Source organism: Panthera tigris, chromosome A1, assembly GCF_018350195.1.
Source record: "Panthera tigris isolate Pti1 chromosome A1, P.tigris_Pti1_mat1.1, whole genome shotgun sequence".
NCBI classification, from domain to species: Eukaryota; Metazoa; Chordata; class Mammalia; order Carnivora; family Felidae; genus Panthera; species Panthera tigris.
This window is the reverse complement of record NC_056660.1, coordinates 103,403,022-103,428,094: the sequence shown is the minus strand read 5'-3', so window position 1 is coordinate 103,428,094 and position 25,073 is coordinate 103,403,022.

The window sequence follows — 25,073 nt, the reverse complement described above, 5'->3', positions numbered from 1 at the left end:
GCTTTTTACTGGGACCTTATCAGAAAGTTTGTGACGCTCCACTCATGGCACCCGGCCCAGGTGGGTCTGGAATACGTTTATCTCCCTCACCCCAATCCCCCCCCCCCCCCGCCCCTGCTTCTTCAGCCTCCCAGTTGCAGCTGCAGTCTGCCTCCCCAAAGGTCCCTTATCTCTCCCTGCCTAATGTTAACCCTTTCCCTATTCAAAGTTATACACTCCCTCAGCTTGACTGTTTTAGGCAGAAAAGTAATTTTATATATGAATACTGGGTAAGTTACAGGATCAAGAGGAGGGCTCAACAAGTTTGGGGCTCTGCAGCTAGGAAAAACAATGCCCGAGACAGTGTCACAGAACAGACCTGGTGAGCAGATTGCAGGAGAAAATGGGCGCTGCCTTCTCTGCATTAGACCTGCTGTGTATCTCCCTGTCCTTGCTGTCTGAGGAGCTGGTCTGTTCACTCCCCTTCTGCACCTGTGGGAATTCCCCATAGATTCTGTATCTTTGCCCACTGCCTTCCAATTTCAAAGTTGCGGCCCAGGGCGCGTGCCCGTACCCTACCTAGAATTTTCAGCATCTGTCTGGAATTTGGTCCTGTCTCCCATTGGGACTTATAATATGGGGAATTCCTTAAATGTAAGCAAGTCTTCTGAAAATTGGCAAGTATCTGCTATATCACCTTTTCCCCATTTAGTAGACAAATACTGTTCTGGATGGAGAATTTCTCTATTGAAGTGCATGAAGTTAGCCTGTCTCAGGTGAAAGCTCTCAAAGAGGTCTGTGTATCTCTTCCTTATGATTATTGCTATCCTCCTTCCCAGGTGGTTAAAGCCATTTCTCTTTGCTCACCTTTAATTTCTAAAACGGTCTTTTTCTCTCTTCCTTCCCTCCTTCCCTCTTGCCCTCCCTCCTTTCTTTTCTTCTTCTTTCAGAACACTATTTCTCTTTGGCCAGCTACCAACTGACTTGTAACATTTAAGCCTCAAGTCAAAACATGTTATCTGTGAAGTACCTGAGTAAGAATGTACCCAGGCATCTAAACGTGTTTAAGAAAATGTTATTTCATTCTTTATTCCAAGTGCCACATGGAGAAGATTTGGAGGCGGGAATGGAGGGCTTGGACAAGGGGATATTGGAAAAAATTGTCCAGAGGCACAGTGGGTAGGATTGCATACGTGAGTGACATGGGGCTGGGAACATATATTTGGGTAGTCCTTGGTGGGGAAGCTCTTTGAAACAGGATGAAGGTGGGGTACCTGGGTGGCTCAGTCGGTTGAGTGTCTGACTCTTGGTTTTGGCTCAGGTCACAATCTCACGGTTCATGGGTTTGAGCCCCGCTTGGGATTCTCTCTCTCTGGCCCTCCCCTGCTCACTCTCTCTATCTCAAAATAAATAAACTTTAAATATATATTATATATTTATATATTATATATTATATAATTAATAATAATATTAATATTATTATATTAAGTATATATAACATTTATATATGTATTTCTTTATTTATATAAAGAAGAAGAGGATGAAAAGTGCAGTTCTATTAGACTCCGAGAATATTGCTGTTTGGTCCAGAAACTGGTTGGGAAAACAATAATAGTCCAGTGTGATTTGAGTCCCTTCCTACACAGAATCCATGAGAAGCTATTGTTACACCTTGTGTGAAAAATGACAGTGCTTACACAAAAAATGAAGCTCTCTAGCTCCAACTGGAAAATGCGAGGAAGACAAAATAAAACATAAGCTACCCCAGTGTAAGCCTAATAAGTGAAAATGGGTGCTAAAGCATGTTGTCAGTGATATAACGTTGCTGCCTTTTGGGTGTCGGAGCTGGACCTCTGCTGAATGTATTATAATACTCATAGGGGGAAATGCATGTTCATTACTAGTGTCTAGAGCATCTGGTAAGGTAACCTCTAATTCTGCTTAAATGGAAATCGACAAAGCAGATACATGTTACCCTGGTTCTTGAGAATTAGTCCCCAGGGATGGCTCTTCTGATTCAGCATTCCTGAATTATGTGCCATCCTCAGAATAAGGCTTGAACATCAAATGACCCTCAATCGTTTAATCTGTGTAAATAAATCTAAGCCATATGAATCTGACACAAATTGCTTCGTTCAGTGAATTGAGTGATTGCCGGGGACTGCCGTGGTCGAACACTGCTGTATATATTGACTTCATGGATCTAAGGCCCCTGCTTATACCAGGAGGTAAAAGTTAGTGGTCATCAGAGGTCCAGATTACATTTTGAACAAATAATACTGTCTGGTTGGATTCCCGACCTTGAGAGACTATGAAGCTAAAGTAGGAACAAATTCCTTCCTTTAAGTCAATAGTTCTTATTTATGTGTAAAATCTGTGTGTTCGCATCCTGGAGAAGAGGAATTGTTTTGTAGGGGATATTTCTTTTTGTTTGTTTGATTTGTTTATTTTTTCATTTCTTTTAAAAAACAATTTATTTAAATCCAAATTTGTTAACATATAGTGAACATATAGCGTACTAATGGTTTCGGGAGTAGAATTTAGTGACTCATTACTAACATGTAACACCCAGTGCTCATTGGGAGGGGATATTTCACATGCACAACAGCTAGACTTTATTATGAAAGTTGTTCTCTTTTTTGCAGCAGCCAAGCTATCAGGGAAACTTGATAAAAAATAAATTATTTTACTTCTTCGTATCGTGTTTCCTTCATCTACAGTAATTTCTGTATAATGCCGAAGAAAGAACCTCGGGGTGAACCGTGTTGCTAAAACTTATTTCTGTGTTCAGGAGCTGTGTTCAGCTCCTTTGAACTCTTCAAGTTGTCACCGTAGAATCTCTGGAGGGATACCTCGGTCGCTACCGGCAGAAGCTATCAGGTGGGTTGGGAAGAGATGAGGTAGGAAGAAGAGAGGAAGAAGAATGAGAATTGTTTCGTGCAGATAGCATGGTAAGGAAGAAAGGGACAAATGAAGAAAAGACACTGGCAGTGGGAAGTCTGACCTTTAGCGTTTGTGTGGAAGAGGGAGCGGAGGTTGGCTGGTTCATCCTGGTGGTTACTGTCTGCACAGTGGAGGAGTCAGATGCTGGATCTACTTCTGGTTCTGCTGCCACGGCTGCCAGGCTCACCACTTCTTCTTTGGGAGACATTTAGTCTTGTCAGGCGTCCTGCTAAAGCAGACGTGTATATTCTCTCACTTCCCAGTCCCAAAGAGTGGGGTGGAATGTTAAAAGTCCAATGGCCTGGGGGCCAGGAGACCAACCACCTACTTTAGTTATTGTGATCAGCCAGCAACGGGGGCAACTCGCATAACTTTCTAATTGTAAGATGGAAACACCAAGAGTTAGTTCATAGGTGTGTTGTCGGGAGTAAATGAAATAGCTCAGTTCTGTGGCCGGCACCGTGTCAAGGCAGAGAGCACGCTATTTCTTTTTAAATGCTTATTTATTTATTTTTGAGCGAGGTCACAAGCAGGGGAGGGGCAGAGAGAGAGGGAGAGAGAATCCCAAGCAGGCTTTGAGTTGTCAGCACAGAGCCTGATGCGGGGCTTGATCTCCTGATCGAGTGAGATCATGACCTGAGCTGAAACCAAGAGTCAGATGCTTAACCAAGTGAGTCGTCCAGGTGCCCCAGATAGCACAGTATTACGTTGAGGTGCTTTTTTATCCTTTCTGGTTAAACCTAGTTTCTTCTTCTTTTTTTTTTAAAGTTTATTTATTTGTTTTGAGAGAGGGAGAGAGAGAGAGAATGAACAGGAGAGGGGCAGAGAGAGAGAGAGAGAGAGAGAGAGAGAGAATCCCAAGTAGGTTATGCCCTGTCAGCGCAGCATCCGACCAGGGGCTGGATCTTGCCTCATGAACCATGAGATCATGACCTGGGCAGGAACCAAAAGTCAGACACTTAACCAACTGAGCCACCCAGGTGCCCCTAAACTAGTTTCTTTATCTATGATAATTCAATTTTTAAAACTTACTTCCTTGGGGCGCCTGGGTGGCTCAGTCGCCTAAGCGGCCGACTTCAGCTCAGGTCATGATCTCGTGGTCTGTGAGTTCGAGTCCCTCATCGGGCTCTGGGCTGATGGTTCAGAGCCTGGAGCCTGCTTCCGATTCTGTGTCTCCCTCTCTCTCTGCCCCTCCCCCGTTCATGCTCTGTCTCTTTCTGTCTCAAAAATAAGTAAAACGTTAAAAAAAATTAAAAAAAAAACTTACTTCCGGCTCAGATATTTAATATATAAACGTTTCCCTTATCCTGAATTATGTAATTTTGGAGTTCAATAGAAAGAAACTGTGTTTGATTTATTGTTATATCCTTGTTATTTATTATTTATAGTGTCTAATGTAATACCTTGCACATAGTGAGTACTCAAGAATGAGAAAACCACGACATCATAAACAACCTTTTTGAAAAGAAATCTTTTCATGTGGGACAACTTTCAATGAGGTAAAATATTATAGGCAACAAAAACATTGTGAATGTAACTTTTCCAGCCTTAGTTTCTCAGGGGAACAAGTAGGTCTAGGAAATGTAGCCAGGTGTCTCACGTCTGATAACAAATTTCTTTTCTGGAGCACAAAGGATCCATTGCGTTTTGCTCAGAACATCAAAATCTCAGTGAGAGTCTATGGGTACTGCCTAACTCTGAAAGGATTCAACTTATGCAGAGCAAATAAAGGCTCAAGTTGTTCATCACCTTTCTGAGGTAGACTGAAACCCAGATGGATTGACATGAGCAAGCTCCTGTGTTTCCCACTGAAGGAACACTTTGGTAGAAATAATGTTTTCAAGTAATTCACAGCAGAAATGTTCTCTTATTATCTTTCATATCTGGGGTCCGTAAGCATGTACATTTCCGAAGCATAAAATGAAATCCACTGAGTAGACAGAGACCTAAAGGAGACAGATTTTTGTTATCTTTTTGACTTTAATACTACTTATACTTTTGGGAGGAGGTCTTACCGCACGATTCCGCTCGGGTGGTTACTGCTGGTAACCAGGTGGTTACCAAAGCTCAGGTGGTTACGAAAGCTCAGTTAGAGGTTGATAATTTGGAATACCGCAGACCACTTCGTCAGGAATGTTAGTTACTGTAAAAATTGGCTGCCTTCACTAGTTCTAGGTTATATTCGTACTAGTGGGTGAGAACAGTAGCAAATTATAGGAACAACAAAAAACCCCTCACACTCTAGAACTAGTCCCTTTCCGTTTTGATTTGTTTTCTGTATTGCCTACAGATGGTCTTGTGCTGATTACTCTAGCTCTGTTTCAACATCAGTAAAATAGGGAAAATAATGAGGAATTATCTTTTTGGATTTTTGTAAGGATTAAGTGAATTGATCTAGGAGGAAGTGCATGGAAGAATGTTAAGCCGGTAGTTGGCGTCACATAAATGGCATCATTTCTGTGTATTGGTGATGATTTTGGGTTTTAAACTTTCCAATCTTGTAACATTTTTCTTCTGCATGATAATGTCAGGACATGGGTACAAAAGTTGGGGAATTTATGAGTGTACATGCATGTGCACACGTGTATCGTTTTTTTTCTTCTAGGTGGGTAAGCAGGTCTTATTTCAGATAATTAACTTTGAAACATCCTTCAATAAGCCAATTTGAAGGAGAGCCAAATAATAAGTGCTATATTTATCATCAAATGAGAAAATGTGCAGTGGGTATGTGTAATCAATGAATGTATTATGTACTGAGGATGTAAAATTAAATGTGCGTAGGTGGATAAGAAAGTTCACCCAAAAGGACTTGTGAATTCTAGAGCTTTATAGAAGAGATTTTGTATGTCATTAAATACACTGTGGTAACCTCTTTCCTGCTGACCTCTTCTTAGATCTAAATACTCCTCTTGAACATGTGAACATTCCAAGTGTTGTTTTCAGATCCATAATGGAATAGTGGACGGAATAAAAGAATAAAAATCAAATCTCAAGCTTGGTTTCCAGGGGCACAATGGCAAGGAAAGTAACAAGTAGGCTCTTCATCAAGTGTCGGATGAGGCAAAAAAGATCACATGTCACTAGATAGCTTGGCAGAACTTAGATGCAATTGAGGCATAGAACTATTCTTAAAGAGGTATTTTTTTTAAAGTTGGTCTCACTGAGATAAATCAAGCTTATGTTTCTAAATGAAAGTGGACAATGTGTTAGAATGCTTCAGTTCAATATTCCATAATTTATTTTTCTTCTCTCTTGGAAAATAATGTGAGCTTCTTTCATGAAGACCTGGCTTTGGTTCATGACGCTGTCACTTAATGCCTAGCCGGGCTGTGGGCAGGTGGCTTGCCCTTGCTGAACCCCAGTTTTGGTATCTGTTAAATGGTAAAGACAACATGCCAAGTGCATGGAGCAGGGTGGTATGAAAGGGTGAACTCTCCGGGAAGTAGGAGGTATTCACCAAATGTTAGCCTTGGCATTGTACGTCTAACCACCTCCCAGCAGTCCTTCAGACCTTCCCTTATTCCTACTTATTTTACATTTCAAAGCCTACAAAAATAAATGAAGCTCCTCAACAGATAGGAAGTTCAGGATTTCAGCAAATCATCTTAACTTCTCATTACCGTTGGCACCGTAAGGAACTGTGAGCATGTGAAAAAGAGAAAGAATAAACTGTTTTTGAGATTGTCATCCCCCCTCCCTCTGTATATATTCTCGAATGCTTATGACAGTGGTAATCACCTGAAAGGTAAATAAATAGCAAGGAGCAGTGGGCACTCCTTTGGTTCTTAGAAGATGGATGGTTAACAACGGATGTTTATTCAGCCTTACATATTTTCGTATTTTACATCAGTTTCTTGATAACTCTATGCATTTTTTAAAAGGAACATTTAAATTTGCTACAGATGTTTCATGAAAACCATTATTAGAGTCAAGAGAAAATGCATTTGGAAGCAATTGTGCAAAGGTTTAATTTTTATTTCTAAGGGAAAATGTATGCATGCGGTAGAAGTAATAAAGGAAAGCTGAATTTCCCTTGAGGTATACTCGGCTGAATAAAATCTGCTACATTATCCTTCAATCAGCCACTTAAAAATTTTAATTGTGTAGACTCTTAATCACAAGGAAAGTAACCTTTGCATGAGCTTTCCTTCGTGGAGGGGAGTGGGGGAAGGCTACCGTCTTTTTTCAGCTCCTTCGGAAGAATCTTGTCTTGTTTCATCATTTCTTTGCATCTCCTATGCTCCTCTAGGCCCTGAGCATGGACTTTCAGGCTCATTATGCTGCATTGCCTAGGAAAAAAGCAGAGCAGTAATGAATAGGGTTTAAACAAGTAGGTACTTGGTTTCTGTAAAATGCCTCCAAGCTAACCCAGCTCCAAATCCCTGTAGTGTGCACAGATGGGTCCCACAACACTTGGTGTTCAACAGCCCCTGACTCAGCAAACCGAAGGCTGTGCAAGTCCCTCTCTGTGGCTCATTCCACCCTCTCTCTTTTAAGTGTCAGCGTGACACAGCATATGCCATTTTGGAAAGGCACTGCAAATTGGTATGAGATGTAGATCTCCTGATTTTCTTTTTACACACTCAGTGGCAATCAAGGGAGCTATATAGTGTGATAACGTTAGAAGATGATGATTTTATGACTCTTAAAATTTGACTTTCCACGTATTTCATGAAGGAACTTGCGTGTAATTGAGATTCATGTGGTTTTCTGGGTACGGGATGAATTGGGAACCGTGAATTCGGTGAGGATCAATGAAGGCACACTTCCACAGCCCAAGGGAAGCAAGGAGCAAAGCAAATTTCCCAGTGAATCCCAGCAAAACACGTCTCAGAACAATCTGGCTTAGCATTGGTACTCCATGCCGTTAGTCTCTTCCTACCGCTCTCTGGGGTGAAGTCTGATGCTGAGATGCTCTGCCTTCTAGAATCTTTGCCAGTATTTCTTGGAGAGTCACAAGGTTCAGCCATATTAGAGCAGGATCATGTCTTTTGTCTTGAGTCATCCAAAGCCAAAGGGAAATGGGAAGCACGTGGCTCAGGGACACTTCATGGCAGTTTTGGCTTATTTTTAAGAAACAGCTTTATGGTGGTATAATAGACATCCAATACACTACTCACATTATGGGGCAACATTTGATGTTTTGGTACATGAACATACCTGTGAAACCACGACTACCATCAAGACAATGGACACACTTAACATTTCCAGAGGTTTCTTTGTGTCCTTGGCAATCCTCCTCTCCTTCATGGGCAACACCTGATCTGCTTCTCGTTGGTGTGTGTTAGTCGGTGTTTCCTAGAATGTTGTATAAATAGAATCTTCTTTTATGTGCTCTTTTTTTCTGTTTGGTCTTCTTTCATGCAGCATGTTTAGTTTGATTCACACATGTTGTTTTATAACATCATCGTTCATAACCTTTTATCGCTGAATACCATTCCTTTGTATGTATGTACCACACTGTTCTACTGTTGACGGGCATTTGGATTATTTCCATTTTCTTTTCTTTTCTTTTCTTTGCAGTTTCAAAGAAGGATGCTATGAACATTGAACACTTTGCTTTGCTGCCTCCTCCAAAACAACCATAGATATACAGTTCAGATAGCTGTGTCTCATCCTGGCCTGTTTCCTGCTTTTGTAAAGTAGGGAAAATAATTGTACTTATTTCACAAGACTACTGTGAGGGCTGCCTGGGATAATGCATAATAAAGTGCTTACTAAGTTCCTGGCTTAATATTGTTTAAAAAAAATTTTTTTTAATGTTTATTTTCTGAGAGAGAGAGAGAGAGAGAGACAGAGTGCGACCTGAGGAGGGGCAGAGAGAGAGGGAGACACAGAATCCCAAGCAGGCTCCAGGCTCTGAGCTGTCAGCACAGAGCCCAACAACGCAGGGCTTGAACTCACGAACCGCGAGATCATGACCTGAGCTGAAGTCGGACGCTTACCTGACTGAGCCACCCAGATGCCCATTTTTTTTTTAATTAAAAAAAATTTTTGGGGGGGGCGCCTGGATGGCTCAGTCGGTTAAGCTTCCGACTTCAGCTCAGGTCATGATTGTGCGGTTCATGAGTTCAAGCCCTGCGTTGTTGGGCTCTGTGCTGACAGCTCAGAGCCTGGAGCCTGCTTGGGATTCTGTGTCTCCCTCTCTCTCTGCCTCTCCCCCACTCATGCTCTGTCTCTGTCTCTGAAAAATGAATAAATGTAAAAAAATTTTTTTTTTTTATTTTACAGAGAGAGAGAGCAGGCAGGAGAGGGGCAGAGGAAGAGAGAGAGAGTTTTTTTAAACATTATTATCATTACTGTTCTTGTTTACTTGTAACATTTGCTTTGATTTCCCTCCATTTGCATTGGCTTCCACTCACTCCATGCCAAGTACTACCTCTTAAAGTGTGTAACTTACTGAGGCTGAAACATGTGACCCACAGTCATCATTCGACTCTGTGAACAGTCACATTGAAAATGGGTATTATCTTAAATCTGGGCAAGAAATTATTGGCAAAATAACCCCCAAAGTCTGAATTCAGCAATTAATTTCATCAGCTATGAAAAATGGTAGAATGATTTCGGCCTTAGAATCAACCAAAATGAAGCAATTGTTAATAAATTGAGAGAGGACTTCAACCACTTTGCCAAGAGAGGCCCAGCTGTGTGTTGACAGGAGCCTTGGCAAGGGCCGAGCGTGATGGTTGAGGATCGCATGCCATTCGTTTGTGGCATTTCCACAGCTGGTGGCCAGTGCTGTCATGAGCTTTGCTGACAGGCAGTAATCTAATCTGCTATCCCATTTATTCTATTTTCCTCTTCTCAACACAACTCCAGCCTCCTTCTGGTTTAGCATTCTGGCATTTGTATTCCACACATCACATTCCATCTTGTTGGCTTTTTTGGCCTTGGAATAATTAAGATGGTGAATCTACACAGTGAATTTGGCTATTGTATATTTGCCTGTCTGATCACTATCTCAGTCAGTAAACGATTGGCACTCCTCTCCCCCCAAGCAGTCCATAGATACTGTTAACCTCTTGTATATGTATCAGGGTAACTGACACAAAAGTCAGTTTCCCAGGATGTATGACAGCATTTGCATGTTCTAAGGGTTTATTTGGAAAGGATGGTATATGCCAAACTTCCTAGTGTTTTTCTTGGCATCTAAAGTCTTTCTAAGAAAGAAAATATTCTGAACAAATGCCAATGGGCTTTTCATAAAAAAATATTCTCCTTCTGACGTGCTATTTGTTTAGTCTCTGGCTTCCCCCTTAGGGGGTGAATGCCATGAGGGTGGTAAGTCTGGCCCTTTCATTTACTACTGTATTTCTAGTACCTGGAACATTTCCTTCTAAGACCTCAATAAATACTTGTTGAATGAATGAATGAAATCACTCAGAAAATTTTTTGAGCGTTGGTTAAGAACCAGTATTGTGCTTGGACCTAGAAGTATCAACTAACTTTAAAGACTATTCTTTGTCCTGATGGAGCATATATTTTTAGTTGAGGCTTGAGACACACTAAATGAAAATAATTATAGATTGGGATTACAGATTATGATTAATTATTATGAAAAGCTATAAGATTAAATGATGAAAGATTACCTGGAGGGCATGGGAAAAGACAGTTTGGGGAGATCTAAGTGATGAGAATAAACTAGCCACATGAAAAAGCAGAGGTAGATCATTCAGATAGTACAAAATTGCCGAGGGGGAAAGGGCTTGGTGTATCGGAGGGACAGAGAGAGGCCTGAGGTGACTCAAAGTGAGCGAGGAGGGAATGTGATCAAGTTGGGTGTACGTGAACCACTTTATGAGACCCTGTGGACCATGGGAAGACAAATTACAATGGTAAGTGGTTACAGGGTTTTGAGCTGGAGAGTGACATTTGATTTATGGCTTCAAAGATCATTGTAAAAGCCACGTACAAATTGTATTGAAAAGCACTGAGTGGAAGCAGGAGAATCAGTTAGAAATTTCCAGAGTCCACTGACTTTACTAGAGTGGTGGTTAGAGATGGAGAAAAGCAGGTTGATTTGAAATACACTGGAAGACACTGGAAACACAAATAATCCAGTGAAGAAATGGGCAGAAGACATGAATAGACACTTTTCCAAAGAAGACATCCAGACGGCCAACAGACACATGAAACGATGCTCAATGTCACTCCTCATCAGGTAAATACAAATCAAAGCCACGCTGAGATCACCTCACACCGGTCAGAGTGGCTACAATGAACAAATCAGGAAACTACATATGCTGGTGAGGATGTGGAGAAATGGGAACCCTCATGCACTGTTGGTGGGAATGCAAACTGGTGCAGCCACTCTGGAAAACAGTGTGGAGGTTCCTCAAAAAATAAAAAAAACAGAACTACCCTATGACCCAGCAATAGCACCACTAGGAATTTACCCAAGGGATACAGGAGTGGTGATGCACAGGGGCACATGTACCCCAATGTTTATAGCAGAGCTTTCAACAATAGCCAAATCATGGAAAGAGCCTAAATGTCCAACAACTGATGAGTGGATAAAGAAGATGTGGTTTATATATACAATGGAATACTACTTGGCAATGAGAAAGTATGAAATCATGCCATTTGCAGCAACGTGGATGGAACTGGAGGGTATTATGCTGAGTGAAATAAGTCAGTCAGAGAAAGATAGATATATGTTTTCATTCATATGTGGATCTTCAGAAACTTAACAGAAGACCATGGGGGAAGGAAAGGGGAAAAAACAGAGAGAGGGAAGGAGGGAAACCATAAGAGACCCTTAAATACAGAGAACAAACTGAGGGTTGATGGGGGGTGAGGGGAGAGGGGAAAATGGGTGATGGGCATTGAGGAGGGCACTTTTTGGGATGAGCACTCAGTGTTGTATGTAAGCCAATTTGACAATAAATTGTATTAAAAAAAGAAAGTTTAGAATTATTTTAAAAATGAAATATACTGGAAGGAAGTGCTGACTCAACCTGGTGACAAATTCAGGGCATGGAGGGAATGTGTAAAAGTTGCATGAAGAATGACTTCAAGGTTTCTGTAGGTGCACTTAGGTAAATGATAGGGATATTCAATGAGATGGCAATGACTTGAGGAGGGCTCTCCAGAGAACCATGTATATGGAAAGGGAGTGGGGATAGAGGGGGAGGACAGATTGATTCTAAACAATGGGCTCATTTAACTATGGAGGCTGAGAAATGCCAAGTTCTGGAGTCAGCAAGCCAGACCGAAGACAGCTAATGGTGTAAAGGTTCTAGTCTAAGAGCAGAAAGACCGATGGTACCAGCTCAAGCATCTGGCAAGAGGAGTTCCTTCTGACTGAGACTTTTTGTTCTATTCAGATTGTCAATTGATTTGGACAAGTCCCACCCACATGAGGGAGGGCAACCTGTTTATTCAGGCTACCAATTCAAATGTTAATCTCATCCAGAAATATTCTCACAGAGGCACTTAGTATAATGTTTGACCAAATGTCTGGGCACCTTGTGGCCCAGTCAAGTTGACACATAAAATTAACCACTGTAAGAGCTAATGCCTTCTGATGGGTGCTGACACTCCTTAAAAGTGGGGGGATGCATGAATTTTTCAGATCAAAATCAACCCGGTCAGCCTTCCCTATGAAAAAAAAGAAAAAAGAAAAGAAACAAACAAACAAATTAACCATTATAGAAGGACAGATTGTGTGTGGACATTCCTCGCTTATTGTTTTACATTTCAGTTTGAGGTATCTGGAACCCAGAAGTGTGGAGATTTTAAATTACATGTTTGATATATGAGTCAAGAGATCAGAGGTGAGGTATGACCTGGGTACATAAATTTGGGAGTGTGATAGTGATGGCTAGTTTGCTTCCCCAATGGCAGTCTTTCCTTCTGCTTTAAGACTACGATTCTCATTTGTTTAGTAGTGGAAATATGTCCAGCTCTGAAAACTGTATTTCCCATTCACATAGGATGGTCACATAACACAGTTCTGGCTAATAAAATGTCTGTTGCAATTATTGTGAAATCGTTAGTCGAAAACTATTTAAAAGAGTGACAACTCATGGACCTTTTGTTACTTGCCTTTTTCTTTCTTCTTGATTGAAATACTGATGCAGCTAACTTCTGATAATAAGGTGACAAATACTTGTTTAAGAAGGCTGAGCAAAATGATAAAACAGGCTTGGAATATAGTTACTGTGTCAACTCAGGACTATTTATCCCCAGATGTCATATATCCTGAGAAAAGCCAAACCTCTCATGTGTTTAAGCTAGCATTCATCAGCTTTCTGTCTCTTGCAGCTGACTCCAATTCCTATCTGATACAGAGTGTCATTAGCATCAAGATAGCCTATTAGCCAGGATGTTTGGGGTGTAAGTAAGAAAAATATGACTTCATGCCATTTTTAGTCTTGTGTAACTGCAAATTCTGAAGAAGCAGAGACTCCAGGATTAGGGTTCAACAAGGCTATCAGGGACTGATGTACTCCCCCTCCTTTTACTCTATCATCTTTTGTTTTGGTTTCATCTCATTGGCTTCCTACTCATGACCAGTGGGAGAGGAAACAACTTTCCACCAAAAAGCCAACATAAATCCTGATTTTCACTCCTGATGGAGGCAATTTAGGTCACACCCTCATCTCTGAATGAATCATTGGCATAGGAGGAATTTGCTGATTGGCTTGACCCTGGGTTTTGAACTAATCACCAGTAAGGGAGATGGGATTCCCCCCACCGACTTGGACAATTCAGGAATTATTTCTGAAACAGGGTCAATAATCAGACTCCATTGCTATTATATAATAGGGAAAGATTGGATGGATGTGGACGATTTAAGCAAATGTTAAATATAGTTTTCCCCTTTAACTGCTCAACATTCAAACTTAGCTCCTTGTCAAATAAATATGTACCCTTAAAATGCTCACACCAGCATGATATGCATTCACTCTTTCCCAAAATGGGACAGCTCAAAGTCTCCGGTATTTTGGTTCTATGTCTATAGTTGAGTCGCTCTTTTTCCCATGAAATCTAGATGTAGCTTCTCATTGTATTAAGGCTAAAACACAGTTATTACCGATCTTCAGCGCATTTTGTATAAGGTAGTGGCAAAAGAACAGGGTAAGTGCAATGAACAGTCTATCTGGAAAAGAGCAGCAGCACACAGAGCTCACTGGTACTCAGCATAAACCATAACCTGCTGACAGGAAATGGTGAGAGCTTTCTGACCGGGTAGAGTAGTGACTGCTTTTGTTACATATAGCAACCCTATAAATCTCCTCTCCTGGATACACTCACTTATCAGTTCTCTATCACCCCCACGTCCTGCCTTAGGAAGATCACTCTTTTCGTTGCCTTTCATATGAGCTAAATATTGGCTATGATACCCATTGTGGGACTACACAACTTTAGGTGGCTCACTTCCTATAAGTGTGTGTTGAAGGGATTTAAGTCATAGCTCTTGATGGGCAAGCTCAGTAATTTTCATTGTGCTGCAAGTACCATACTGGGAGATTTTAGTGTGGTCATGGTTTGTGAGTGTGGGACTTTGGTCTCCTAGCAACAAGTCTCTCCTAGAATTTTAGTTTAATGGCTCCTATCTACGATTGGTTTGTCCTTGGAAGAGATTTGAGGCCATAGCCTTGAGGTGATGTACACCAATATGTGTATTCTTTTTTAGGCAGAGAATACTCAACAAGACTTGTCTAAATCTCATTTTGTTAATTGTGTTTCAATCTTACATACTTCCAAATCACTTACCTCGCAACTTTTACTAGCATTTGTACTTAGGTAGATAATTTAATTTTTTAAGCTATAAAATTCCATGATTTTGAAATACAGAGAGGGCCTTTGTTCTTTTTTTTTTTAAATTTTTTAATGTTTATTTTTTGAGAGAAAGAGAGATAGAGACAGAGCATGAGCGGGGGAGGGGCAGAGAGAGAGAGAGAGAGAGAGAGAGAGAGAGGCTGACAGAGCTGTCAGCACAGAGCTTGATATGGGACTCGAACCCACGAACTGTGAGATCATGACCTGAGCCGAAATCAGATGCCTAACTGACTGAGCCACTCAGGTGTCCCCAGAAAGCGCCTTTCTTAATGAAGCTATTTTTTCTTCTTCTGTATTTATCATGGGCCACATTCAGCCAGTTTGTCTCTTTCTTGTAAGACTTCGTTGATTTTCTTAAGAAATGTTAAAAATACTCCAAACATGTTTCTTACCAAGTCCCTCACTGCTATAGACTTGTTAGGCACATTGTCTGAGTTTCAACATAATAGAGGCCATAGTTTAACTGACACCTTCAATATGGAATGATAAAATTGCCAGAAAGCAATAATAAATAGTAGGACCTTCTCTGTTCTCAACCCTTCATCTTCTATTAAACTAGTATGTTTTCTGTAGTGCATTTGCTGACATCAAAATCTGTGTTAGTTCAAATACTCTCAGCTGAAAATACAGAAATTTTGCAATGGGGGTGCAGGCCACAATTCAATCAGGGCTGAGCATAAGCCTCAGGCTGCAATGATTCAGGGTTGTATACGGCAGCCAAAATAGCCCAGTTGGACATAATCCTGGGAGATTATGATCCTGGAGCTGTCAGGGGCCATTATGTAAAGCCGGAGAAAGAAGCCAACTCAGTGGAAGATAATGTCAAGAGCTGGAGAGAAACCAAGTTCTAATGACATCACTGGACCTCTGAATCCAATCATGTATGGAGCCAGCATTATTTCTGGTCTTCTCAATTAAGCAAATCAATATATATATATTTCTTCTTAAGCTAGTTTGAAGTAGAGTTTCTATCCAATTCAACAGTTTAGGCTTCTGGGTTGATCTTAATAATTGGACTATGGGAAGTCACTCAAACTTATCTGGTTCAATCATTTTAAAGATGAAAGGGGCATTTAAAATTAGTTAATCCAACTGCTTCATTTTTATGACGTGAACTCACACAGTCTGGCTATATCCAGCCACAAATGGGGTGCAACCCACATTTCTGTCTGGCCATACTTTTGCGGCCTGAACCTGACAGTTGCCAAGACAAGTTCTCAGGACACAAAATGAGACAAACAAGAAGGCAGTTGCTGTCCCTGGGAGAAAACAGATGGAAAAAAACCTGTGGGCTTGGATTTGGAAAGGAAGGAACAATGTGACATTTTATCTTCCTCTCTCAATTGGGCACTAAAGACAGTGACCCAGGAGAGCTGTTATGAATCCTCACCCTTGGGGCGCCTGGGTGGCTCAGTCAGTTGAGCGGCCGACTTTGGCTCAGGTCATGATTTCGCGGTCCATGAGTTCGAGCCCTGCGTCGGGCTCTGTGCTAATAGCTCAGAGCCTGGAGCCTGTTTCAGATTCTGTGTCTCCCTCTCTCTGACCCTCCCCCGTTCATGCTCTGTCTCTCTCTCTGTCTCAAAAATAAATAAATAAACGTTAAAAAAAAATTAAAAAAAAAAAAAAAGAATCCTCACCCTTTGCTGGTTTTTGCCAGCTTTCCCAGGACTCCATCTGCAGGGCGCTGAGCAAGTGAGGCTTAAAGTACAGTGGAGCTCTAGTATCTACCAGAATTTGCCAAGGTTTTCCATTAAGTTTAACTTTACCGTGGCTCTTTAAGGGAATACCTGGTAGCAGTTTACTGGAGAATCCCTCAAAGTCTTGTCCATCCTGGGAGGGGCCCATACGGGGATGACTGTAAGTCCACTAACTTGGTGGACTTTGGTTTATGGTCTTGTGATCTCTTCAGAGTGGAACAGCAGTTCAAACAAAGTATCATAGACTAAATACTCTTAGTAGGAGTAAAGGAGGACAGAAGGGAGTAATAGGAGCCACATCAGTCTTACACTCTTGTTTTAGGTGCCTCTGTGTCTCTAATTTTTCATTAAATTGAAATTTCATCACATTTTATGGCAAGTCTTTCAAGGAAAATGTTTTTAAATTTTTTTTTCAACGTTTTTTATTTATTTTTGGGACAGAGAGAGACAGAGCATGAACGGGGGAGGGGCAGAGAGAGAGGGAGACACAGAATCGGAAACAGACTCCAGGCTCCTAGCCATCAGCCCAGAGCCTGATGCGGGGCTCGAACTCACGGACCGCGAGATCGTGACCTGGCTGAAGTCGGACGCTTAACCGACTGCGCCACCCAGACGCCCCAAGGAAAATGTTTTTAAATGTTGAAGTCTTTTGGAGGGTCCTGCATGTCAATGAAAATAGATACCCTGTTGTTTATGTTTGATATGGGAACACTGACTTTCAGGTACACTTCTTAAATGGACAATCTTATCAAATTGGAGCATTCCCCATAATGGTCACTGTAATTCTAGGTTGTCTTAGGAAGATTTTGCTGTTTTTGGAGCTACAGCCTCCAAGGTCACAGTTCTTAGACATAAAATAAGATCCTGGAATGGCACACCTAATTCTTTGAAACTTGAGGATTCCATTTCTTCAGCTAAGCCATGGGTCTCTGGTGTTAAATGAATACCTAAGAGGAATGTGTCAGTGAGTTGGGAATTTTGTGGTATTTTACAGTGTACCTCATCCCACAGAAGTTTTCTTGAGATTGGTGAGTGACCCAGTATCAATCTAACCCATTCCATGACCAACTTAGCCTAGTATGGGTGTCTTAGACTCAGGTAGCCAGCACTTTGACTGCTTTTAAGTGCTCATTCTGTGCCCATCAATTTTGCAGCTTTGGCTTCTGAGACTCTCATAACCGATAGATCTATTCCTTTTATGAGGAGATTTCTTTATTTTGGTGGATGCCATAATGGCTTTTCATAGTCTGATTTGTGCCTACTTAGATTTTGATGTGCCATTGGTCAAAATACTCCCAATTCCTTGTTTTAATTGATTTTCCCAACTCCCCCAGCAATTTAAGCTACAGATTTACCTTGAAACTTTGTAAATCCCTGTCGCAGACTATGAGTCTGGAGTTCTCTCTTGTCCAGCAACAGAGTGGATGCAGAACTGAGTATGAGAGAGGCTAGTGTCCAGGAGGAGCCAAGAGCCCCAAACAGGGGTTTCATCTCCATATTGAGCTCACAAGATATTACCCATATGGTGAACATGAAGAAAACAAGATCTTACACACGTGAACATAGAGAAACAATCAGACAGTAATCATTAACTTGTGTGTGTAAGAAGCAAAGGGCCTGGGGAGCAAGTGGAGTTTGTGATCAAGCTCCATTGGTACCAGATGGAAAGTAACTACCCGCAGGTGATATCACAAGTTACTCATGATTCCATTATTATATCTTGGTAGCTAACCTTGGGTGTTTTTGCCCCATGGTGGCGGCTTCTCCCTCTCCCCCCCACCCCCAAGCTTTTTTCTAACCCATTTATGTAAGTTGAACGTATTTTCCCACAGTTCCTCCTTTTTTATTTTTCTTGATCTTCTTAAGTTTACATGTGGGGACCATCATGACAAGCTTCTGATCCTTCTTTTGCTGTCGGGTGGTTTGGAGGCTGATTCTGCAAAGGCATAAAAAGAGACACCATAAAAGTATTCCACTTCCCAGAGTTATTCAGAATTTGAGATGGGCATTAGCCAATAGGGAGAGGGTTAAAGTCTTTCCAAAAGGACCATGAGTCAGCCCATTTGTGTCTTAGTTGTTTGGAGTATTGTAGTTGTTGGTGTCATGTTACATCGAAATTTTCTATCACAAGGCAGCTTAGAATGGAGGATTTGACCATAAGTTGATTAAGTACATGTGCAGTTTGATAGTGTGGTGACGACTAATTTCATCAATGGTAGCAGAAGCTATAATGCTTACCGTGGCTAGGATCCCTATGATTAAGAGGCCTATGAATCACCTGTGCCTGGTTAATGACTAGCAGTGATGGACAGCATGGCCATCAGGTGCAAATCAGGGATATATGCAATACCATTGTGGTGTAAGAGGACTCTGGCCTGGTTAGACAGGTGTTTAAGGCTTCCCCATGTTATATCAGGGGCAAAAACTTGTGTTTGTGCAGTGGCTTCAGGATGAGGAGGACATGAAGAAGATTCTTCCATCTTGAAAAATGGGAGTGGTGGTCCTTCATTCAGAGTCATTCTCTGGAAGTCCTGGTTGATTGGAAGATATTCTGGGGGTCTCCACCATGCCATGATATGGTTTCACCAACTGAGAGGGAATCCACAGAGGTCTGGAATCTGTAAGAACACAAGCATAACCTTGACCCCTGGTGAGAAGTTTGGGCAAGAACCATAGGATGAGAGGGTTCATCTAATTTAGAATGTAGCTCAGCTGCGGTTAGTCCTGGAGGGTCAAGATTTAAAAACTTAAGAATGATCATAGCGTGATGGAGGAGAAGTTGAGGTTGTAATGTAGACAGCCATGGGTAATTCCCCCTTTTTTTGTTTTTTTAACATTATTTTAAGTTTATTATGTGCTTGTTCTACAATTGCTTGGCCTTGTGGGTTATAAGGAAATTTAACTTCATCTGCCATTTCCTTCTGCTCTTGTTTCCCACATCATTCCCCCTTGAACAGTTTTGACCTTTAAAATCTCTAAGGTTGCTGAGGGTGGATGGTCTTCTCTTCTGTAACTTCTTCCTGCTAAATAGGGGCATAGAGATATCCTTACCTGTGGGTCAACGTTGCTCAGTTGGGGTAGGTATAGGGGAGTTACGAAAGGGAAAGACAGAGTTCAGGGGAAAGAGAGCCTCCTTGAGGAGAAAGGATCATCTGTCTACTGGAAGTCATAGCGGTTCAACAAGAGTCGCAAAACTATGACAAAAAGATTAAAAAATGGACATTATTAAAAGATCTAGTACCACTGACAAGGAAATTGAGTTATTTCTGTGGCACATAATACTTCAATAATCAGAATATCGAGTGATCACCTTATATAAAAAATATTAAAACTAGAAATTGCATATAGTCTCTAGAATAGTTATAGCATTTACTCAAATGTAACCTAAGGCTTATTATTTGTTTGGCAGTGCTTCCAGAGTAACTTAACATACCAAAGAAGCCTAATTGGTTAAGATGACTTAATTTAAATCTTTGGAAATTTGTTAAAAAAAACAATTCAGGAAGTTATAAAGCACAAAGCATGTTTACCCTCCGACCCAAATATCCTTAGTTTCTCTGCAATAAGAAGCCAAAAGCAGATAAACCTTGTTAAGTAATCAATGCTTTAGCATACCATCCTATTTAGAAAAGGCCTATATGTCCAAAGAACTCAATCCCAATTTATAACGCAAGCAAAACTTTGTAGGTTACTAAAGACTTTGAGGGTTATCTTAATAATTACCCATGAAAACTATGAGACAAAGTTAACCATTACCTTAAGTCATAACATGAGCTTATTTGACCTTTGATAAACAGGTCTATTTCAAACCAACAAACTTACTTTTGGGTCCACTTAAGACAATTTGTTCCCCAAAGTTAATTTTTACCTGGAACACAGGTGGGGAAATTATATGTGGGCGGTCTTTGCTCCTTGACATCTCTGAGACAATAGTTAAAGGTTGGGAAAAGGTTTCTATAGGTAATAATATGGCTTGCAGTTCTGAATGTTGGGTAGAGCCCGGTCCAGTGTATAATAAATGTTCTCAGTTTTTTCCCAGTTTTCCAAAGGCAAGAAGCCTTGTGAGTTTTCCCCAAGGAGTCTATAAACACTGTAAGGGCATTCTTAATAGCTTGTTGCATTGGGGTGAGGATGTCCTCAGAAGGAATCTTTTGTTCCTTTAAAAGGTTAGATTTTTCCCAATGACAAAGGAGGGAGTTAGCGTTCTCTGGATGTGGGGTGCCGAATGGGGCAGGCTGAAAATAAGGAGGCTTAGTTTTTTGAAAAATTTTTGTTTACTTTGGGTGGGACCGTATCTTCATAAACATGGTCTACAGTCAGAGGGAGAATGGTCATATGGACAGTAGACCATGTAAGAATAACCTCAGGTGGAACACTGGTGCCTTCTGTATGGCATGCCTTTACTATTTTACCTATTTGTTCCCAAATGTCTATGTCGAATGTTCTTTACTTGGGAAACCAAGGGAAGTGTTGCTGGATAATCATTAATAATTTAAGGAGTGCTATACAGATGTATTGTTTCTATTCTAGGGATAGGGAGTCTCCTATAATGATTCTCTCAAAAGTTCTGTGGCAGCAAATCCTAATACAGTTTCACTCTTCTCTTAACCTCATCAGGAGAGATTGTAGTCAAATGCACTTTTTCTCTTTTAGAGCTCTAGCCATTCCACGGTGTTCTGCAGTCCTTGAGTTATGTGGGCTTATTAGCCATGTTGGCTTCTAGTCATGTTGGCTACTAGCCATATCACCTTCTTAGCCATGTTGCCTTCTGATCATGTCCCCATCAGTCACGTTGTCCTCCTAGTCACATTGGCTTTTCTTCTTTTTAAAAAAAAAATTTTTAACATTTATTTATTTTTGGAGAGACAGAGACAGAGGATGAGTGGGGGTGTGGCAGAGAGAGAGACACACACAGAATCTGAAGCAGGCTCCAGGCTCTGGGTTGTCAACACAGATCCCGACGTGAGGCTCAAACTCATGAACTGTGAGATCATGACCTGAGCTGAAGTCAGATGCTTAACCAACTGAGCCACCAAGGCTCCCCACATTGGCTTTTTTTTCTAATTACATTGGCTTCACGTTGCCTTCTGTCACATCTAACAAGTTACTCGTGAGTCTATTGCAATATTTCACTAGCTAACCTCTGGTGTTTTCACCCCATGGTGACAGCTTTCTGTCCTAAGCTTTTCTCTAACCCATTTATGGAAGTAGAATCTATTTCCCCACAAGTCCCCTTGTTTTCTTAGATTGAGTGGTACCCATTATTTTCCCTTGTTGAAATAATGTTCCCTAATTCAGTTAGTCTTACTGTTTCTGGTTGCTTGCACACAGCTCCTGAGGCCTGTCAGGATTGCCCAAAGGTGCTTGCTTTGTAGATGAGGTCTTCCACAAATCCACATGCTGTGGCCCAGTAAGTTTCATCCAGGAAAATCTGGAGTCACTCACATCCCAATTTTGCACCCAGAAGCATCAGGACCAGCAAACTTGAAGAACGCAAAATAAGCTGAGCTCCTTCTGAGAGAAGCTTACCAGAGGTCTGGGAGAGTACCAGAAGAGGCAGCCAACCAACAGGGCTCTGTGAGTACTTTCACCCATTTAGGAGCCATCCCTGGAATCTTCATCAGCTGTCTTTCAGACCCAGGTGGGCTGCCAAAACTGACAATGACAAAACTAAAACAATTTCGTAAAGAAGTTGATGCCCTTTATTTGAGGGAAAATAGTCCATGGATTGGAGGACTGCAGTGCCTCACAAGCAGTGGGACACTGTTCCCAAGAGATTTGGGCTAAATTTTGGGGTGAATTTTACAGAATATTAGAAGAGGCAATGTAGAAACAGGACCTGATTGGCCAGGAGATCAAGCCTTTCCTGACAAGCCTAGCGTGTCTTATTTTCCAGGATAAGGTAAGCTAGCAAAAGCTGAGTTGGATGACTGCACTTGGTGTATGTTAGGTTTCCTTGACAGGTTTTTCCCATAAGTGCAGCCTGATTTAAGTATAGATTTTGTGATGTGGGCTGGGCCACTGGAGCAGCCTCCACACTGTGGGTCTTGATATATGATTGAACTTTATCACTTCCTACCTTGTCTGTTTTGTCTTAGTTCTTTTGGCCTGTTATTTTGCTTACTTTCATGAGGGAGTTTCCTTCACATGAGTAGTGACTTTTCTATGAATTCTTAATCTGGAAAGACTAAAAGTCCCATGGGTCTGGTTGGGTGTGCTTCACTGTAGGATAATGCGGTGGCCAGCTGTTTTGGTGAGGACACTAAAATGTATTTTTCTGGAGTCTTTTCTATAACAGGATTAACTTTCTTTAGATGAGAGTCATATATTATCCAGTCTTCTCATTAGGTTCTTTATTTCATTCTGTAGAACAACACTTTTACAAAAGAGATATTAAAGTAATGGTCAGATGTTACCCAATCTCAGAGTCAGAGAGGTCTCAGGTGGCTGAAAGGTTATACATAAATTCTTTTAATATAAAATAATCTGAATGTGTCTTGCAAAGTAAATAATCCTTTAACAAAGATTCTGAATTATGGCCTTTAGACATTTGAAAAAACAAATACCCCTTCTCATAGGATAAAACTCTTATACAATGAGGAAAATACTAAGTTCATTAGGTCATTAGTAGTGAAATCAGGAAAATGCTTCTCATGTCATAAATTAATAGCAAACTCGAAAGAAACTTACTTTTATTTTCCTAGCTTTTATCTAAATATAAAAGAAGGCCGTGCCTGGGTGGCTCATTCACTTGAGCATCTGAGTCTTGATTTTGGCTCAGGCAATGAGCCCAGGGTCGTGGGGTTGAGTCCCACATTGGGCTGCGCACTGAGCCTGGAGCCTGCTTAAGATTCTCTCTCTGTCTGTCTTTCTCTCTGTCTCTCTCTCTCTCCTTCAGCCCCTCTCTCCCTCTCACATACTCACTCTCTAAACTAAACTAACTAACTAAATAAATAAAATATAAAAGAAGAAAAGTAGTATGAAATCAAGGTAAAAACATTGACTAAACCCTAAAGGAGTTATGTTAGTCTGCGTGTAATTGTCTTTGAATGATTCCTATAAGGTAGGAGGTTAATATTTCCTGGTGGTGGCTTGTTTCCCTTGCATTACCCATTATTGCCCCAAACAGATATATTATATTAGATCAGTTGTTTATTTATTTATTTTTTGTATAGCCTCCTGGGTCTGGCTCAGTACTCTGTTAAATGATGCTACAATATTTACCTGTCTTTCTTTTTGCATACTCTCTTATTGGATGGAAAATCAAAACGTTGAAGTCATCACCTGTGTTATTCAATTAAGTAAAGTCCAGCCGGTTAATAGAGAATTATACCTGTTATCTATTTTTATTGATATATTAATGAGCCTTAGTACTGAATTCAGCTATTATTTCCTTGGTTGTATTGTGTCAGGTAAGGAGGCAGTAAATGCACCATCTGTTTTATCATTAGGTTAGCTGTTTGTTTCTTTGCAAACTGCTATTTTGAATTGAGAAAAACAAGACCTGTCCAAGAAGACAATTGCCTTTACTTAGCATACAAATGTTTATGGTACTTTTGATTAGTTGTGGATTTCTTTTGAATTTCAACGACCCAAGAAAGCTTGGAATTCTAATCCAACTTCATGCAGATTTAACACAACAGTAAATAAGCAATTTCCAGGTATGTAAAAGAGTTCTTCCTAATTGATTGATACATTTCATTATTACATATATTATCCCAAATTCGAAAGTAGCCATTCCGTGTCCTAGAAATTAAAGCTTGAGCATTTAGATTGGCAATTTTTGAGAAAGTTGGGGATTAGAATATATAAGTGAATTTGAAGTCATTGTTACATGGTCGCAGGGTTGAAAAGCCTGGTGCAAAATTTTCATACGGTTAAACAAAAGTGAAGAAAATCCAACAGGCTACTTATTTCAACTACTATGAGCCCACATGTAAAGGAATTGCTCAACTTGAAAAGTCTTGCTTTTTCGAGCCTCCAACTTAAAAATCTCTGAGCCGTCTTTATGTGCATCCTCAATCTGCAGTTGTCTAAAGGTCACAGTTAAATTTAAAAAATTGAAATATTAATTTAAAATTTCACATTGGCTGTTAAATTTAATTAGGTCTGCAATAACTGCTTGTTGAAAGAAGGAATATTATGAAATCAAACAAGAACCAGAACAATTCAACCCTTGGGGTGGCAAAATGGGGCAGTTCCATCAAGAACTAAGCCATAGGTCTTGCTCCTACCCTTCTTCTGGCCATGGGCAATGACAAATAAAGAGGCAGCTGGTTTGCAGAAGGCAGTAGCTTTGCCAGCTGGTGAAAATATAAGAAAAAGGAGAAAAATACCCTTACACTCTTTCTCTGTGTTGGTCTCTCTCCCTCTCGTATATGGAAGTAGTAAATTCTCTGTCCCCATATCCGCATCTCCCAAATCACAGCACCTCAGGTGAAGGAGCTAAGTCCATCTTACCTTCAGTGTCTTTCAGGTTGCATCGATGTTTATGTTAATCTATTTTATAATATTCCTAATAAGAAAGGAAGTAAAGATAACCACTTACCCTAGCCTTTCCACATTCCCTATTCAGTAGTTTTCAGTATGTTGTGGATGGAGACCCTTCATCAAGAGTAGTGAGAGTTTGGGTAAAAATGTACATTTTTATATCGCATCTGTAAAGTA